This window comes from Gopherus flavomarginatus, chromosome 9 (genome assembly GCF_025201925.1).
Source record: "Gopherus flavomarginatus isolate rGopFla2 chromosome 9, rGopFla2.mat.asm, whole genome shotgun sequence".
In the NCBI taxonomy this organism is placed as follows: Eukaryota; Metazoa; Chordata; order Testudines; family Testudinidae; genus Gopherus; species Gopherus flavomarginatus.
Window position 1 is genome coordinate 32,100,718 of NC_066625.1, and position 18,025 is coordinate 32,118,742.

Here is an 18,025-nt window from a genome sequence, read left to right on the forward strand (position 1 = left end):
CATTTCACACTTAGATTCACACAGATTATGCAAAGTATAGCACACGGCTATGACCACGGGAAATTATCTTCGGTAAGGTCTAGCCTGCCATTGAGACACCTCCAGCGACCTTTCAAACAGACAAAGACACATTTGACTACCATGCGGCACCTGCTTAGCTTGTTGTTAAAACACTCCTTGCTGCTGTCCAAGTGTCCTGTTTAAGGTTTCATGTGCCAGGGCTGTAAGGGGTAATCTGGATCTCCTAGGATTACTATGGGCATTTCAACATCCCCCACTGTGATCTTGTGGTCTGGAAAGAAAGGCCCCTCCTGCAGCTTTCTGTACAGGCCGCTGTTCCTGAAGATGCATGCGTCACGCACCTTTCCAGACCAGCCTGCACTGATGTTCGTGAAACACCTCCGGTGATCCACAAGTGCCTGCAACACCATGGAGAAGTATCCCTTCCAACTGATGTATTCTGAAGCAAGGTGGTCTGGTGCTAAAATTGGAATGTGAGTGCCATCAATTGCCCTGCCACAGTTAGGGAAATCCATCTCTGCAAAGCCATCCACTATTTCAAGTACATTTCTCAGAGTCAGTCTTCTGCAGCAGGATGTGATTTATTGCCCTGCACACTTGGAGTAGTACAGCCACAAGAGTGGACTTCTCTATTCCAAATTGATTTGCAACTGACCGATAGCAGTCTGGATTTGCCAGCTTCCACACAGTGATTGCAACATGCTTCTCTACCGAAAGGGCAGCTCTCATTCTGATGTCCTTGCGCCGCAGGTCGGGGGCCAGCTCAGCACATAGCTCCATGAAGGTTACTTTAAGCATCCTAAAGTTCTGTACCCACTGGTCATCATCCCACACCTGCATGACAGTGTGATCCCACCAATCAGTGCTTGTTTTCCTGGCCCAAAAGTGATGGTTTACCGTATGCAGCTGCTCTGTGAATGCCAAAAGCACTAGTAAGTTGCTGCTGTCCATATCACACATAGGTGCCTGTGATTCATCTTCTGTCAGTAACTTTGCAAGTAACTCTGCTGCCATGCGCGATGTTCTCACGACAGTTAACAGCGCATAGGAGAGAAGTGGGAGATCCATCCTCTCACTGCAGATGCTGGTGCACACCACAAAGTGACAGTTGGAAAAACGGCACAAAAGGAAAGCCAGAACAGCGCAAAAGGAAATCACAAACCATTGGAGGGCTGGGACACAAAGCAGTGATGATGGGACATTTTGCACGTCCCAGGATGCACCACCCTCATTTCTGCCTTCCCACAACACATAGTGACAGATGGTGTCACCAGGCACTGTGGGATACATACCCACAGTGCATTGTTCATGCTGTTGACAATGGTGCTCTGAATGTGGACACGATCTGTCGACAGAGGGAGCAAATGTAGGCTCATTTTGGTGACTTTGATTTTGTCTTTTTTGTGTATGTGTCGACATTAGTTTCATTGACAAAACGTGCCAGTGTAGACAAGCCCTCAGTCTGCAGGCAGCCTGAAATAGCTCTGGGAGGTATGGCTGCTCCCCTCCGTCTCAATGGAATCTTAACTCTGAAACCCACCCATGACAATCTAAGTATCAGCATTGTTAATTATTTCAAAGCTGACCACTTTAGCAGACATATCATGCTAATGTGCTTACTCCATAAACCTGACTAACCGCTCGTACCTTCCCAGGTGACATAACCTCAGACTTGCCTTTGACCAGCTGCCAAAACCTCTGGCTTGCCCTTGACATCATCTGCAAAGCTGCTATGCCTAACTTTCTGACAGTCCAAGTACACCATATCCACTGGATCACGTTTGTCCACATGTTTGTTTGACCCTCTCAAAGAATTTTAATAGACTGAGGCATGGTTTCCTGTTACAAAAGCCGTGCTGACTCTTCTCAATGTTCATTCATGTCCTCTCCTCTCCAACTGAAAATGGATAGAAGGGGAGGAATTACCTACAGATATCCAGCACATTTATTATGCAGAAAAATCCACTCTGTTCTGTCCTTTGGAAAACAGTGGCAGAGACAGGGCAAAATTGGCAGTGGGCAGTGCCAGCCAAACCAGTGTTGGCTGCCGTCTGTAGGAAGATCATAGTAAAATCCAGTGTCTCTCACATTCCTATGTTGTATAAGCACTATCACAGAGAGTTTAAGACCAGAAGGGAATACCAGATTATCTAATTTGAGCTCCTGTGTGTCACAGGCCACCAGCACCCACACACTAAACGCATCAACCAAAATTAGACCATATGCCTCTCTGGTTCCTTCTCCTTTCAGCACTGGGGACCCAGATCTTGCTCCCTGCAGACAGAGCTTGTGCTTCCTCCACTGTTGCATAGAAACCATAATGGGGTGGGTTAATGGCCATCATCAGTTCAGATGGCAGTGTACACTATAAGCTCCAGAGATTTTCCCTGAGAGGATGCCTCCTGTCCTTCAGCAGGCCACACACCTTAATTAATATACAGCTACACTAATACCAAGTGGAGAGATTGCAAGCAGCTGCAGTTTGGGGAGGGGACACATGTCCTCTGCTCCCAGCCTTGTCATCCCTGTGCTTAGCAAATCTAACTGTCACAATGTGCATGGGCGAGAATGGACAGAATGGAAGCAACATTTTGTATTGCTATAAAACTCCATAAGGAACAAGATATTCAGGAACCATTTTTAATTTATGCTACGAGGAAGCAGGCTGAGCATATCTTAAATCTTTTACCTTTACTAAGACAGTTACAAAGATGACTATGAAAGAGTTCTAGCTATGTTTGATTTATACTTTATATCTCAGAGAAATGTGGTTTATGAAAGCACCTTTTCATAGATTCATAGACTCTAGGACTGGAAGGGACCTCGAGAGGTCATTGAGTCCAGTCCCCTGCCCTCATGGCAGGACCAAATACTGTCTAGACCATCCCTGACAGACATTTATCTAACCTACTCTTAAATATCTCCAGAGATGGAGATTCCACAATTTCCCTAGGCAATTTATTCCAGTGTTAAACTACCCTGACAGTTAGGAACTTTTTCCTAATGTCCAACCTAAATCTCTCTTGCTGCAATTTAAGCCCATTGCTTCTTGTTGTATCATTAGAGGCTAAGGTGAACAAGTTTTCTCCCTCCTCCTGATGACACCCTTTTAGATACGTGAAAACTGCTATCATGTCCCCTCTAAGTCTTCTCTTTTCCAAACTAAATAAACCCAATTCTTTCAGCCTTCCTTCATAGGTCATGTTCTCAAGACCTTTAATTATTCTTGTTGCTCTTCTCTGGACTCTCTCCAAATTCTCCACATCTTTCTTGAAATGCGGTGCCCAGAACTGGACACAATACTCCAGTTGAGGCCTAACCAGTGCAGAGTAGAGTGGAAGAATGACTTCTTGTGTCTTGCTCACAACACACCTGTTAATGCATCCCAGAATCACATTTGCTTTTTTTGTAACAGTATCACACTGTTAAATCATATTTAGCTTGTGGTCCACTATGACCCCTAGATCCCTTTCTGCCATACTCCTTCCTAGACAGTCTCTTCTCATTCTGTATGTGTGAAACTGATTGTTCCTTTCTAACTTTGGAGCACTTTGCATTTGTCTTTATTAAACTTCATCCGGTTTACCTCAGACCATTTCTCCAATTTGTCCAGATCATTTTGAATTATGACCCTGTCCTCCAAATCAGTTGCAATCCCTCCCAGTTTGGTATCATTTGCAAACTTAGTAAGCATACTTTCTATGCCAATATCTAAGTCGTTGATGAAGATATTGAACAGAGCCGGTCCCAAAACAGACCCCTGCGGAACCCTACTTGTTATACCTTTCCGGCAGAATTGGGAACCATTAATAACTACCCTCTGAGTACGGTTATCCAGCCAGTTATGCACTCACCTTATAGTAGCCCCATCTAAATTGTATTTACCTAGTTTATCAATAAGAATATCATGCGAGACCATATCAAATGCCTTACTAAAGTCTAGGTATACCACATCCACTGCTTCTCCCCCTTATCCACAAGACTCGTGATCCTATCAAAGAAAGCTATCAGATTGGTTTGACACGATTTGTTCTTTACAAATCCATGCTGGCTATTCCCTATCACCTTACCACCTTCCAAGTGTTTGCAGATGTTTTCTTTAATTACTTGCTCCATTATCTTCCCTGGCACAGAAGTTAAACTAACTGGTCTGCAGTTTCCTGGGTTGTTTTTATTTCCCTTTTTATAGATGGGCACTATATTTGCCCTTTTCCAGTCTTCTGGAATCTCTCCCGTCTCCCATGATTTTCCAAAGATAATAGCTTGTGGCTCAGATACCTCCTCTATTCACTCCTTGAGTATTCTAGGATGCATTTCATCAGGCCCTGGCGACTTGGAGGCATCTAACTTTTCTAAGTGATTTTTAACTTGTTCTTTTTTTATTTTATCTTCTACACCTACCCCCTTCCCATAAGTATTCACTGTGTTAGACATTTCTTCAGACTTCTCAGTGAAGACCGAAACAAAGAAGTCATTAAGCATCTCTGCCATTTCCAAGTTTCCTGTTACTGTTTCTCCCTCCTCACTGAGCAGTGGGCCTACCCTGTCCTTGGTCTTCCTCTTGCTTCTAATGTATTGATAAAAAGTCGTCTTGTTTCCCTTTATTCCCAAAGCTAATTTGAGCTCATTTTGTGCCTTTGCCTTTCTAATCTTGCCCCGGCGTTCCTGTGTTGTTTGCCTATATTCATCCTTTGTAATCTGGCCTAGTTTCCATTTTTTTATATTACTCCTTTTTATTTTTTAGATCATGCAAGACCTTGTGGTTAAGCCAAGGTGGTCTTTTGCCACATTTTCTATCTTTCCTACCCAGCGGAATAGCTTGCTTTTGGGCCCTTAATAGTGTCCCTTTGAAAAACTGCCAACTCTCCTCAGTTGTTTTTCCCCTCAGTCTTGATTCCCATGGGACCTTACCTATCAGCTCTCTGAGCTTACCAAAATCTGCCTTCCTGAAATCCATTGTCTCTATTTTGCTGTACTCCCTTCTATCCTTCTTTAGAATTGCAAACTCTATGATTTCATGATCACTTTCACCCAAGCTTCCTTCTACTTTCAAATTTTCAATGAGTTCCTCCCTATTTGTTAAAATCAAGTCTAGAACAGCTTCCCCCCAGTAGCTTTTTCAACCTTCTGAAATAAAAAGTTGTCTGCAATGCAGTCCAAGAACTAATTGGATAGTCTGTGCCCCGCGGTGTCACCACCAAATCTTGGGCTTTGGATGATTTTGTTAGTTGTTTAAAAAAAGCCTCATCCACCTCTTACACCTGGGTAGGTGGCCTATAGTAGACTTCTAGCACAACATCACCCTTGTTTTTTACCCCTTTTAGAGTGTGTACATTTTTAAAATATAAGGCAACACCTCCTCCCTTTTTCCCCGGTCTATCCTTCCTGAGCAAGCTGTACCCATCCACACCAACATTCCAATCATGTGTATTATCCCACCAAGTTTCAGTGATGCCAACAATGTCATAGTTGTATGTATGTATGTATGTATTTATTAGCACTTCCAGTTCTTCCTGCTTATTACCCATACTTCTCGTATTTGTATATAGGCATCTAAGATACTGGTTTGATCTTGCCTCCCAGTTTTGCCCTGACCCTTCTTTTTCTCTGCCATTATAGCCCACGCTCCCTCTTGTTTCTGACCCATCTCCCAGGTCTCCATGTTCCCCACTTACCTGTGGGCTTTGCTCACCTGTCCCCGTCGAACCTAGTTTAAAGCCCTCCTCACTAGCTTAGGCAGTCTGTGTGCAAATAGGGTTTTTCCTCTGCTCAAAAGGTGAACACCATCTCTGCCTAGCGGTCCTTCCTCAAATAGCATCCCGTGGTCGAGGAAGCCAAAGCCCTCCTGGCAACACCATCTTCGCAGCCAGGCATTCACCTCCATGATGCATCTGTCTCTGCCCGAGCCCCTACCTTTGACAGGAAGAATCGAAGAGAATAACACCTGCACTCCAAACTCCTTCACGCGTACTCCCAGAGCCCTGTAGTCACTCTTGATCCACTCAGTGTCACACCTCGCAGTATCATTTGTGCCCACATGGACGAGTAGCATGGGGTAGTAGTCAGAGGGCTGGATAATCCTCGACAATGCCTCTGTAACATCTCAGATATGGGCCCCCAGCAGGCAGCATACCTCCCCAGATGAAATGTCAGGGCGACAGATGGACGCCTCCGTCCCCCTCAGCAGAGAGTCTCTGACCACCACTACCCTACGTCTCCTATTCACAGTGGTCGCAGCAGACCTCCCAGCCTTAGGGGCACGAGGCTTCTCCTCCTTTACTGTAGAGGGTGATTCCTTCTCTCCTGTATCAAGAAGAGCATAACGGTTACCTATTACCACGGCAGAAGGGTTCGGGGCAGGGGTGGAGCACTGCCCACTGCCAGAAGTAACCAGCTGCCAGTGTCCACCCTGAGCCATCTCCTCCTCCACCAGTGGTGTGTCAGCAGTCCTGTGTACTGAGACAACTACCTCAGCTGTCTCCACATGGACACTGTCCAGGAATTGCTTGTGGATTCAGATGCTCCTCAACCTAGCCACCTCCTTCTGTAGCTCTCCCACCTGCTGCCTGAGAGATTCCACTAGCAGGCACCTTTCACACTGGATGCCCCCCCCAGCCTGGATATCAGTAAGTGGAAATTGCAAGTTACAGTCTCTGCAAAACCACACCAGGATCTGGATAGAAGCATCCATGCTCAGGTGCTCTGTCTGGCTACAGGCGCAGGTGGAGGAGACAGAAGCAGTGTTGGCACAGGTGTTGTGGGTCTTCCTAACCATCGTAAGTCTCCTTCTGTCAAACTCCCTCTCAAACTCCCCTGTCTGCAGCATCCTGTCCGCTCTGCTCCCCTGGTCGCTCTGCCTCTGGCTTTTAAAGCCTGCTTGCCTAAGTCAGTCCCTCCCCCTCGTGAGTCACACTGGGGAAGGCCAATCAAGGGAACAAGGTCAGGCACTCAGTTCCAACTGCCACAGCAGCTGTAACTGAAACTGAAGTCACCTGAAATCAGAATCACAATTAAAATTCAAACAGTCAAGCACACTCACTCACACCAACAGCTAGTACTCTCACCTGGTAGCCTGTTCAGCAGCAGGAGCTCTTGCTGTTCCTCTCAAACTCCCTTGTCTGCAGCTCCCTGTCTGCTCTGCTCCCCTGGTCACTCTGCCTCTGGCTTTTAAAGAGAATTCAGGAACCAAGAGAAAGTGTGTATAAGAGCTAACTATGCTTTATCAGAAAACTGATTTTTGGGAGTGCAAAACATGAAAATATTAGAGATATGTTAAAAATAGGTCTTGCAGACAAGAACCTTCATAGCAACTACATTTGAATACAGACTTAATTCTAAACACAGCTATCCAAACTGAACTGAAACAGCAAAACTCAATGAACTTGAAAAACAAGAAACTAGCTTAGAAGCTGTAAACAGATGCACTTTGAGTGCTAAAAATCATAACCATAAAAGCCATGAGGAAATTCCAGGCAAACTTCAAAGCCTTTCAGAATAAATGCACAAGATGTAGAAAATTTCATAGCTCAAGAGATGTGTCTAACTAAAGATGAAATATGTAATAAATGCACAAAATAGACATTTTGCAGCTGTTTGCTTTGCTGCAGTGCTGCACTAAGGCAGTGGGAGAGCTAGCTCCAATTCTAAACAATCAAGAGCCATTGTTTCTAGTATCTATCATGTTGTGATGTCACAGAGTCTGCCCAGAGAATGAAACTGAGCATTCATGCAGACTATTGACATTAAAATTGAGTCAGGAGCAGATGAGACCATCTCGGGGCTTACAATCACTGTCAGATCCTCCTAGAGCTGAAGTCACCTGACATGGCTCTGACTAGCCCTGGAGAGCCAGTTCACACAGAAACCACTTACACTCTGAATGCAAAGCATTTGTCTTGGTCAGGGCCAGCTCCAGGCCACAGCGTGCCAAGCGCATGCTTGGGGCGGCATGCCACGGGGGGCACTCTGCCGGTTGCTGGGAGGGCTGCAGGCGGCTCCGGTGGAGATCCCACAGGCATCCCTGCGGAGGGTCCGCTGGTTCCGCGGCTCCGGTGGAGCATCCGCAGGTACGCCTGCCGGAGGTCCACCGGAGCCGTGGGACCGGCAAGCGGCAGAGCGCCCCCCTGCGGCATGCCGCCGTGCTTGGGGCGGCGAAATGGCTAGAGCCGGCCCTGGTCTTGGTATGTGATCAAAGGAGCACAGACCAACAGTCTTCTGAGCCACTGTGTGGCAGTTATGATGGGCCCAGTGAGAAAGGTGGGAGAACGCAACAAAGGATTTGATGATATTGGAATTTTGAAAGGAGATCCAGTACAAATAACCTTAAGAGACAGTCCTGAACCATACAGAATAACACCACCTCTAAAAGCAGGACTGTGGAAGAGACTAGCTGCAGATTTATGCAAATTCAGTGGACTGTGTTTATAGTGGACTATTTTTCCAGGCATGTAGAAATAATGTACTCAAAAGGCATAACATGTTGCAGTGTTATCGAGAAACTCAAAGTACATTTTTGCTCACTTTGATACTCCTGAACAGTTAGTGATGGACTAAAAACCACGCTTCAGTGCAGTGGAATTTAAGTCATTCCAAATGAAATAGGATCTTGAGCATATTACTAGCAGCCCACATTACCCCCAAGCAAATGGAGAGCTGTACAGACAGCCAAGAAATTCCTACACCAGGAAGAGCCTTCCTTGCTCTTCTGAGTTACAGCTCAACCACAATAACAGCTACTGGATATAGTCCAGAACAACTTGTGATGGGAAGACAGCCCAGAACTGCTGTTCTAACTTCGGTTCTTTTCTAATCTCTAAAGTGGCCAGACAGGAAGAGATTAGCCAAATTGGATAAAAAGGCAAAAAGAGCTTACGAACACTCTTATAACAGACATTACTAAGTTAGAAAATGGTTCGGCACAGAACCCTGATGACCATATTTGTGTCAAACTGGATAGAAAAAAAGGATGGAAAACTCCACCAGTCATTTAAAAAAAAAACACACAAGAATTCATTGCCTAAATAATGTGGGATCAAGACCAATAGTTTAGAATTCAACAAACCATCAACATCTACAGATTGTTCCTCATAAAGAACAATCAGCAGAGCAAACTGTACAGATGATGGCTGCAAAACAACAACAAGAAGACTCAGACTCCAAACCGACCGGAAACAGTCATTGCAACTAATAGACAGTCAGATGACCAGGTTATCATGTAATTTTAAAAAGTGTGAGTCAGAGACACCTGACAGACTGTTAACGTACTGAATTTTAAAGATAGCATGATAGTGTAAATATTGTAAAATTCTGAAAATGGTGGGAAAATAAAACTTAAAAGGGGAGATGTAATGAAAAGCTAAACTGTATTATATACTGTTACATGCATCCAACGAAGTGGGTATTCACCCACGAAAGCTCATGCTCCAGTAAGTCTGTTAGTCTATAAGGTGCCATAAGACTCTTTGCTACTGTATTATATTGTTCAACCACTAGGTGGAGCCATATGTAACATGCCTTATCTGAACATACAAGACAATGTATTAAGGTGAACACATCTCTGTGGGAAGGAAGCTCTGTAGCCAGTCCCTATCTGGTATAGGAGACTGACCTGCTCGTAGCAGCCCTGCAACCTACCGCGTAGATGACACTGTCCTTGTTCGAAGAAGCTAATCCCAGAACCATCAAGGGATGATTTAATGGAAACTTATGTAAACAAACCTCTCAGAGCACGGTTATTGTGGTGTAATTTGCAATATATCAGAGGGTCACCTGTTTCAAAACCACCAACCAAGATTTAGTAATGATCCATTATTATGATGGTGTAATTTACCTGGCAGGAGAGAGTTGGGAGTGGTGGTGGTAGTGGGGGTGGTGGTATGTGTGTTACAGTGTGATAAAAGGTTATTTTATAGTAGCCAAGATAATACAACTGGATGTCAAAATCATCATCATGATCATGGGGGTTTTATTTACACTGGAACAAATGGAGCTGGATTCCACCTACCTACAATAACATTAAATAGATGAAGATTTTATACAATAAAAATAATGGTTCAAATGCATACACACACAGAGTATATTCAACTAAATATAACCCTCTCTCACTCTCTCTCTGTAAGCACAGGCTATTTATCTTATAGGTTCCCCTTTCCCTTTCTGTCTCTTTTGCCTGGTAGTCCGTGCTGTGCGTTTATCTCCTGGATAATCCTGCTGGAAGGGTCATCAGTCTTCTTTCACAGGCCACTCTCTAGCTAGGGGTAGGGCTGTTATTGGGGCAGAACGAAGGCCATTGGTGCCTTTTGACAAAGAGCTGGCTGTAGCACCCTGGTCACTGAGGTTGCTGCAGCACAGAGAAGGCTGCAGGCTTAATTGGAGCCAATTAACCTTTTGCTAGTGGGGATGACTGATACTTGGTTGCAACTGTAGGGCTAATGAGGCAATTAGCTCAGTAACCGGGAGGATGTGTACGTGTGAGGACCAGGGAGCAGGAAAGAGCCCACAAGGGGAGTTGGGGCAGGGGTGCAGGCTGTTTGTAAGCCTCCTCCTGCTGTATACCTGTGTCATGTTCTCTTTTGCTTGGGAAACGAAGAATAAATGTACATGTGATGAAAGGGAAACAGCCTGGGTGTGTTTTTGACTGACAGACCATGAAAACAGGCTAGGCAGCGCTGACCACTGGGTAGCTGAAGAGGCACCTGCTGATGTGTAGTATTTGGGCTGGCTGCCAAACCATAAATAGGAGTGTCGGACCAGTATCTCGACCCAGCTAGGGCTGGGGTCCCATTCACTCTGGTCCCGCAAAGGTAATTTTCTCCGACTATTTTCTAGCAAGTAGTTCTCATTCTGTAGCTAGTTTGCTTCGACTGTTTTTAATCCAGGCTGTGTGACTGGACACCTTTATCACCTATTACACTTCAGTTTCAGGTTGGATGAACATAACTCTTAGAATCTGGTTTGCTCACAGGGCACAAATGTAACAGGTACTTTCCTTTCTGCGTGTGTTCTCAGGAGGTATCCTGAGATTTACTGGGTCTGTAAGCAGGCCTGACAGCAAGCCTTTCTGCAGAGCACAGACACAAAAAGTGGCTGGAAGTTGACACCAGCAAGACTCAAATTGGAAATAAGAGGTGAATATTCAGCAGTAAAAGGTAATTAACCATTGAAACAGATTAGCAAGGGATGTGGAGATTTTACCATCACCTCGAGTCTTAAATCAAGAGTGGATGTCTTTCCAAAAGAGTTGTAGTTCAAGATATAGAATTGATGCAGGAATCACTTGGTGAAATTCTCTGACCTGTACTATACAAAGGTCAGACTAGATGATCATAATGGATCCTTCTGGCCGTATAGTCTATGAATCTGAACACAGTCAGAATAATTTTTTTAAAGATTTAAACAAATAGCAGTGGAACATTTTTGCACTCACTTCCACCTGAACATAGGTCTGGGGCCCAAGAATTCCTATTGACATGACCCTGTCACTGTCCAGCATTAAACAGTGTTAAACAAGGTTCAAGGCTTTCTGTACAGAGACCTCAGCCTGTTTAGTACCATGGCAACGACACCATTAAAAATCCTTTTTAACCTTTTATTAAAGATACAGAAAAAGAAGCAAAAACTGTAAAAGCATTTGAAATGTAAGACTTTCATTTTAACAACAAAGATTCTAGATGTTGAACAACTTAGGGTAACTATCTGTAAAAATCAAGCTCTTTTGGGGGACAATTTGCAAATGGAAAAAAGGGCTAAATTGGGCAAATAAATTGTTTGCAATTCATAATTCTGTCAGCTGTGTGGCTACAATACAGGTTGGCTTCTGGCCACACTGGTGTAAGCACATGGCTCAGTATGCCTGTTGAATGCAGTTGTAAGCCCTTAGGGAGGGTTGGTCAGGTTGGAAAGTTCCTGACTCTGATGTGGCTACATCCAAGTCTGCAACTATTTTGAGAAGAGAGTCTAAATGTAGCTAAAAGCTTAATAGAAAAGATTTTCCTGGCGAGCCGCACCTGTCATTAGTGAGGCCATCGCAGGTATGGCTCTCCAGGAAAATCCTGCAGTAAAGATTTAAAACACATGCACCTTACAGATCTACTAGGCAGGACAGAGTGCTAGTTCTGAATTGTGCTGGAGGTACAACATGTTTTAATTGAAATTGTGATTCTTTACTGCAGCATATAAATTATGGCAACTGCAGAGGTGAAAATAAGCCAGTACGGTTTGGTATGGCATACTGGCAAGAGCCAGTATGCTGTGTTGGACTGGACTGGACTGGCTTCGCCAGCGGTGATTTAAAGGGCAGGGCTCCAGCCGCTGCAGGGAGCCCTGAGGCCTTTAAATCACCGCTGGAGCTCCAGCAGCCGGGCTCGGGTGGGGATTTAAAGAGCCCCGAGTTCCGGCCACTGTGGGGAGCCCTGGGCCCTTTAAAGCACCGCTGGAACTCCAGAAGTGGGGCTGGGGCGGAGCTTTAAAGGGCTTGGGACTCCCCGCAGTGGCAGGAGATCCTGCCCCTTTAAATCACCACGGGAGCCCTGCTGCCGGAGCCCCTCGGATGGGGATTTAGAGGGCCTGGTAGCAGAGGCAGGGCTCCCATGGTGATTTAAAGGGCTCAGAGCTCCATGGTGGCTGGAGCCCCGGGCCCTTTATTTCGCCCCTGAGCCCCATGGCTCCCAGCCGCCTCTGCTGCTGGTAGCTCTGGGGTGATTTAAAGTCCCTGGGGCTCCCAGCCACCGCCGGAGCCACAGGGCCTTTAAATATTGAAAGGCCTCACCTCTTCTGGTTGAGGCCACGTCCCCACTCAGGATTCCGGCATACCGGTAAGTCCTTTAAGTTACTTTCACACCTGGGCAACTGCCCATGATACATTTTGTTCAGCCTCCATCTTGGTCTTCCTTTTTTCTGCCCCTAGCTGGTGCCTTTTTGGTGCTAGTGGTTAAGAGTTTTTGAAAGATACTCAGTGACAGTTGTAATCTGCCAGTTACCCACGAAGTGGGAAATATCAGGTGATCCAAGTGTAAAATCTGCCTTGTAACAAAAGTGCATATAAGGACTCAGCCAAGGTTGCTCTGTGCTGTCTGTCCTAGTGGCAGCCAGTGTCTGTGCATCACCACCATTCATTGGATCAAGAGAGAGAAGACGACAACTTACCTCTTCCTAAAGATCTCCATTCTCATGGATGGCTCCTGACTGGTGGCTCCTCCTGGCAGTTCCAGTATTCCTGGCCCTGTGAGGGTTCGGTTCCTGTGATCCTGGTTCCATGTCCAGCAGTGTTCCTGGTATCCTGCAAAGATAAGGTGGGAGGAAACCTTATTATTGTTGTATGGTGGCCCACTTGTAGGGTAATCTGGGTCCAGGCTTAGGCCTTGTGAGTTAACCCGAGCATAAGACATAGTGTGTTGTGTACTGTGCATAGAGTTTTGTTATAAATTGTGTTGTTAATAAATGTTCCCTGTTTTCATCTTACTGCTGTGGTAGAATTATTGCCTAAAGTAGGTGTCTAAGGGTCTAAGGTGGGTTTGTGTAAGGTGGGGGATTACTCAGGAGCCTGGCCTGAGTAAGAGCCATGCGTGTCGCTGTGGGGACCTGCATATCCTCCACTGGCCCTGGGTGGAAGGCCCAGGGACATGGGCCTTGGGGGCTGCTCTTGGGTCCCTTGGGCAGGGAAGGGGTATGGAGGAGGCAGGACCTCATGCCTCCCCCCCACTACTAGGAAGAATCATAGAACTGCCCCTGCTTGTAGCCCTTCTCCTCCATGCCCCAAGCAATCTGCTCAAAGATGTTGATGTTTCAACAGCTGGATTGGAGTTGTGCTTACACAGCCTCTTCTCCCAGAGCGGTCAGGGTGGGGCATTGTGGGACACCTCCTGGAGGCCACTAACAGTTGATGTAAGTAATGCAGTGTCTACACTGATATGGCATTGACCTAACTACATCGACTTTGACTCTACGAAGCTCGGCGAGGTGGTGTTATTAAGTCAGTGTAACGGGGTAGTTACATCAGCAGAAGCAAAATGTAAATGCAGATGCATACACAGCTACGTCAACGTAAGCTGTCTTGGGTTGACTTAACCATGTGGTGTAGACCAACCTGAGACATAAAGATGTTAGAGCTGGATGAATACTACAAACCTAAACTGCATTCAAAAGCAAATTTCAGTTCAGCTGTATCTGGAGCCCTTTAGGATTTGCTCAGTGTGAATATTTGAGTGCTCTAGTGCACGAATATCCATGAAAAGGGACGTTTCAGTTGCACTGTTTGGAACTGCATCACTAACCAACAGCACTCCAAATGCAACATGTACACTAACATGGGGCCTTGGTGAGGTGGGGGGGGAAAAGTCACCCTACTGTTTGCCAGTTACATAAGGCATCCCATCAGTGAGCTCAGATGGCTTGGATTCTCTGGGAGGATCCTGCTGCAGTGAGGATCACATCAAGTGGAATGTTGTTGTTTGGTGTTTCTTAAGAGGAAATTCAGAGTTCAAGAGCCCTTTTCTTTTCCAGGTACTTCAGATCCAAACAGTAACTGGAGCTTTTCTGTTAAAAAATGGAAAAACCAGCAAGGAAAGATGGTTGCACCATGTCTAAACTTGGCTTCTAAGCTCCTGGGCAGGGAGGGATCCATGCCTTCCATGGTGGTGTCTGTACCATGCCATGCACGCCTCTGCTGCTGCCTGCATAATAATTAGATATTATGGTGGAGGGTGGGTGACTCCCAACAAAGGTGTATTTGATCTATGGTGTGACAGACCCAGGCCAGTGGGGTGCAGGAGTCTGGTAGAGGGCAAATATACTGGTCACTGGGTGAGTAGTTTTCTGTTCCCTGAGTGACCAGAGCAGAGTTTGCACTAGAGTAGTCAGGAACTTGCTAGAACCAATTAAGGCAGACAGGCTGATTAGAACACCTGCAGCCAATCAAGGCAGGCTAATCAGGGCACCTGGGTTTCATAAGGAGCTCTCTCCAGTCAGATGGGGAGGAGCCAGAGGAGAGGAAGTGTGTGGGAGGAGCTGGGAGACTAGAGGCACACGGAGCTGAGAGTGAGAGGGTGTGCTGCTGGAGGACTAAGGAGTACAAGCGTTATCAGACACCAGGAGGAAGGTCCTGTGGTGAGGATAAAGAAGGTGTTTGGAGGAGGCCTTGGGGAAGTAGCCCAGGGAGGTGTAGCTGTCACACAGCTGTTACAAGAGGCACTATAGACAGCTGCAAATCCATAAGGCCCTGGGCTGGAACCTGGAGTAGAGGGCGGGCCTGGGTTCCCCCCAAACCTCCCAACTCCTGATCAGACACTGGAGGAGTTGATCCAGACTGTGGGGGAGATCACTGAGGTGAGCAAATCTGCCAATAAGCACAGGACCCACCAAGGTAAAGGAGGAACTTTGTCACAATGGACAATCACACTCCACCCCACTGAAGATGTTGGGTGTGATAGCTGCCTTCCATTCAGACAAAATAAGGGACCAATTAAGTGCCCCTTTGTTAAATGACAGCTGAAACAGTGGGGGGAAAAAAACCATCACTCAAGGACTAGATCACCTGCAAATCTAGATGGTAGATGGGCTGTGTGGCCCAAGGGTTTTCTGGGAATGCTGAGACAGGGGATTGATTGGATTGCAGCTGTGTATGTGGGCTTTAGAAGCAGAAATACCATGGATGCTTACAGAGAAGGGCGCTTGGAAGACCCAGACACTGAGAGGCAGTTGTGAGTATGACCCTGAGAAAAAAGTAAGAGAGAACTTTTGAGTAAAGGGCTGTATGTAAACAGGCTTGGAGCTGTGAGCAAAGAAACTGTGCCCTGCTCTTCCTCCTGGGCTCAGGGCAAAAGCACTTTCTTTGACAATAAATAGATCACACTGAAGAAATACCTGACTTCATCAACAATTTCTCCTCCTAATGGAAACAGTGCATTAGCCCCCTGAAAATTGTCTATCCACTCAGGTCTAAAGGGGAAACAATACGATTGCAATTAGAATGCAATGTTAGCTAAATCCGTTTGACCTAATCACTTTGCTGCCATCACTGCTGCATAGGCCATGAAACTCCCAGACCCAGGCTTTTGTACCTGCTTGCTTCCAAATAACAAGGGTGCAAGCATCCCTCGTTGCAAGCTGTAGCACCTTATACCCTTGCAAAGTTGTGCCAATAATGGAGCTGAGGTAGCCAAAGCCTTTGCTGTGCTCTGTTTGCCTGTTTACTTCCAGAATGCTGTCAAGTTCTGCTATTTTGGCTCAACTACCATAACCTGAGCGAGACAAGGTGGGTGAGGCACTCTCTCTTATTAGACCAACTTCTGTTGGTGAGAAAAGCAAGCTTAAGTTTTGAGCAATACAGAGCTCTTCTACAGGTCTGGGAAAGGTACTTCCAGCATCACAACAAAATGCAGATTGTTTAGCATAAGTATTTACCACATATCATTTAAAGTAGAGTGGCCTATTAACACTGCTGCCCTTCATAGGACAACAAAGAGGGGGTTAAGGGGATACAGATTGTTGTAATAAGAAGCCATAAATTCACTCTCTGTTCAGTCCGTAATTTTTAGTGTCTACCAAAGTTATTAATTTAAGCTCCCAGGCTTGTCTTTTGAAGGTATTGTGCACATTTCCTTTGAGGATGAGGACTGATAGGTCAGATATAGAGTGATCTTTGTGTGAAAAGTGTTCACCCACAGGTGACAGGGTATTTTTGTCTTATACCATTTTCCTGTGTGAGTTCAGTGTCTGATTACAGCCACATAGTTATTGGGTCATTTTAGTGCACTGGATGAGATCATCACATGTTGTGATAGGCATGTGTAGGACCCATGGATCTTGAAAGGTCTATTGTGGAGGATGTTGATCAGTGTAGCAGCAGAAATGTCTGCAGGTTTTGCCTCTGTTGTTCTGGCAGGGTCTGGTGTCACTTTGAGGTGGTGTCTCAATCGGTGGGAAGTTCGCTTCTGATGATGAGCATGGAGAGGTTGGAGGAGTTGTTTGAAGGCCAGAAGAGGGGGTTCAGGAAATATTTCTTTCAGGAGGGGGTCCCCAATGAGTATGGTTTGTAATTGTTTAATACCTCATAGGGGTTCCAACGTGAGGTGGTAGGTGCAACTAGGGTTGTGCAGTTAGAGGGGTTTTTATTTCTGTATTGAAACAGGTTATCTCAGGGTATTTGAGTGGCCCGTTCCATGATGCAATCTACTTCTCTGGTGTAATGTCCTTGTTTGGTCAAGGCAGTTTTTAAGTATGTGAAAGTACATATCATGGATTTTCTACTTGGAGCATATTCTGTGGTATCTGAGTGCCTGGCTGTAGATAATAGATTTCTTCATAGATCCAGTAACCACCTCAAACATAGGCACTGACTCCAAGGGTGCTCTGGGGCTGGAGCACCCATGGGTGAAAAATGGTGGATGCTAAACACCCACTGGCAGCCCCCCCCCCCAATCAGTCCCTCTTCCCTCTTCCAGTGCCTCCCACTTGCTGGTGGGCCCTGCTGATCAGCACCTCCCCCCCTCCCTCCTATGCCCTGGATCAGCTGTTTTGAGGCATGGTGGGGAGGGGGAAGAGAGAGGATGCAGTGCACTGGGAGTAGGGGGCAGAATGCGTTGGGAGTGGAAAGAGGCAGGGTGGGGACTTGGAGGAAAGAGTGGAGTGGGGGTGGGCCTGGGGTCGAGCACCCCCCAGCACATTGAAAAGTTAGCTCCTGTGACCCCAACATACCAAGAAATCTGTTATCTAGAGCCAGGCACTTAAATAAGATGAACAGCTCTGTGGGGCATGAAAACTTATCTCTCTCACCAACAGAAGTTGGTCCAATAAAAGCTATTACCTCACCCACCTTGTGTCTCTAATATACTGGGACCGACATGGCTGCAACTACACTGCATACTGTAACTTTAGTCTGTGATACTCAAGCCAAGTTTCCTTACCTCATGCTACAAGGCAAACAACTTCATGTCAATTTTAGCAACAAGGAAATATATCTTTAAACATGCTCCTACCCATTTGTATCCTAAATGCAGATGTCTGCAAC

General features: G+C 45.9%; 1 long non-coding RNA gene across 1 annotated transcript; it reads right to left on the reverse strand.

The window, feature by feature from the left end:
• Nucleotides 1-1,925: 1,925 nt before the first annotated feature.
• LOC127058457 (uncharacterized) lies at nt 1,926-13,262 on the reverse strand. Its single transcript, XR_007776370.1, has 3 exons — nt 13,165-13,262; nt 7,086-7,185; nt 1,926-6,324 (listed from the first exon to the last, which is right to left on the reverse strand). It is a non-coding gene; the product is annotated as an uncharacterized LOC127058457 (long non-coding RNA).
• Between the last annotated feature and the right edge of the window lie 4,763 nt (nt 13,263-18,025).